Below are 2,066 nucleotides of genomic sequence, written 5' to 3' on the forward strand. Positions count from 1 at the left end.
TCCACATCATAACTTCCCCTGTAGCCAGAGAGGAATTAAAAATTTGTGTCAGAGCCCCTGCAATTTCCTGCCTCACATCCCACAGCAGCCTGGGATGCAATGAGCAGCACAGTGGTTAGCACTGCTGCCTCAGAGCGCCAGGTTCAATTCCCGGCTTGAGTCACTGTCTGTGCGGAGTCTGCACATTCTCCTCATGTCTGCGTCGGTTTTCTCCCACAGTCTGAAAGGCGTGCAGGTTAGGTGCATTGGCCATGCTAAATTCTCCCTCAGTGTACCCAAACGCGCTGGGCCTGGGAATTTGTCCACTTTTAAGCCCGTCTGAGCCTCTGAAACCTCCTCATTTCCTATGTCAAACTGTGCAAGTTCCTCGTTGTCCCTTTTCCTGAATTCTGTCCCTACGTTCTCCTTTTCTGAAGTGAAGACCAATGAGTAGTATTTATTTAATATCCTTCAATGTCCTCTGGCTTCACACACAGATTGCCTCCTTGGTCTCTAATGGGTCCTCCTCTTTTCCTGGTTAACCTTTTGCCCTTAATGTATTAACAAAATATCTTGAAATTTTCCCTAATCCTGATCGCAAGACCTTTTTCATGCCCCTTTTTTCTCTTCTAATTGCTTTCTTAAGTTCTCTCTTGCGCTTCCTATATTCCTGTAGGGCTGCAACTGAATTGCGCCTGTGGACATGCTAAAAGTGTTTTTCTTCTTCCTCATCCAGTTTTGAATTATACTTGACATCCAGGGTTCCCTGAATTTATTATTCCTACATTTCCCCCTAAAGGATACATGTTGGACCCGTACTCTCCCCTGCTCCTTTTTGAATGCCCCCCACTGCCCCGCCATAGACTTATACGCAAGGAGCAGTTCCCAGTCAACTTTGGCCAGATCCTGCCTTATTTTAATAAAATCTGCCTTTCCCCCAATCCAAAGCCACCTTTTGCAGGCAATCTTTCTCCTTGTCCATAGCAAATTTGAACCCACCGTGTTGTGGTCACTATTGCTAAAATGCTTCCCCACTGCCACATTGCCCAGCTTCATTCCCCAGGATCAGATCCAGCTGCGCTATCCCTTGTTGGGCCTTGACTATCCCAATTTATGTTGGAAAAGTTGAAATCCCCTATTATAATTACCCTATCATTACTCTTACACGCCTCTATTAACTGTCTGCATATTTGCTCCTCTATTTCCCGCTGACACTTTGGGGGCTTATAATACACTTGCAGTAATGTGGCTGCTCCCTTTATATTCCTAAGTTCTATCCACAAAGCCTCATCTGAAGACCCTTCCAACATATCATCACTCCTTATTACAGTAATTGACTCTTTATCGCTTCTCGGCCTTTTGGCTAAGATCAAGTGTAGTATGGAGAGGATGCTGCACTTGGTTGAGGTCATTAGGTTACATTGAAGCTTCATATGTTTCATATGAAGCAATTTTTAAAAGCGGCATCTTGGCCTTTTGGCTAAGATGCAAATGAGATCAAGCCTTGGAGGAGGAAACCGCCCCCTCCTCCAATCAGCTTGGCTGATGTAGATCAGGCCCAGGACAGGGTAATTTGGTCGCTTGCCCTGTCTTGTCAGCCTGGATCGGAAATGTCTCAACTTGTTGAGACTCTGAATTGGACTTGATTTGATTGAATTGGAAAAGTATATTAAAAACAAATTGACTCTTTATCGCTTCTCGGCCTTTTGGCTAAGATCAAGTGTAGTATGGATTGGATGCTGCGCTTGGTCAAGGTCATTAGGTTACATTTAAGCTTCATATTCATATGAAGCAATTTTTAAAAGCAGCATCTCGGCCTTTTGGCTAAGATGCAAATGAGATCAAGCCTTGGAGGAGGAAATATAGAACATAGAACATTACAGCGCAGTACAGGCCCTTCGGCCCTAGATGTTGCGCTGACCAGTGGTACCAATCTAAAGCCCCTCTAATCTACACTATTCCAATATCATCCATATGTTTATCCAATAACCATTTGAACGCTCTCAACGTTGACGAGTCCACCACTGCTGCAGGCAGGGCATTCCACGCCCTTACTACTCTCTGAGTGAAGAGCCTACCTCTAACAT

General features: G+C 44.8%; 2 pseudogenes; both read left to right on the forward strand.

The window, feature by feature from the left end:
* Nucleotides 1-1,322: 1,322 nt before the first annotated feature.
* On the forward strand, nt 1,323-1,486 carry LOC144490064 (U2 spliceosomal RNA; annotated as a pseudogene).
* Nucleotides 1,487-1,669: 183 nt separating this feature from the next.
* On the forward strand, nt 1,670-1,830 carry LOC144490065 (U2 spliceosomal RNA; annotated as a pseudogene).
* Nucleotides 1,831-2,066: the final 236 nt, after the last annotated feature.

The sequence above is a fragment of the Mustelus asterias genome, unplaced genomic scaffold (assembly GCF_964213995.1).
Source record: "Mustelus asterias unplaced genomic scaffold, sMusAst1.hap1.1 HAP1_SCAFFOLD_2832, whole genome shotgun sequence".
Taxonomy (NCBI): domain Eukaryota; kingdom Metazoa; phylum Chordata; class Chondrichthyes; order Carcharhiniformes; family Triakidae; genus Mustelus; species Mustelus asterias.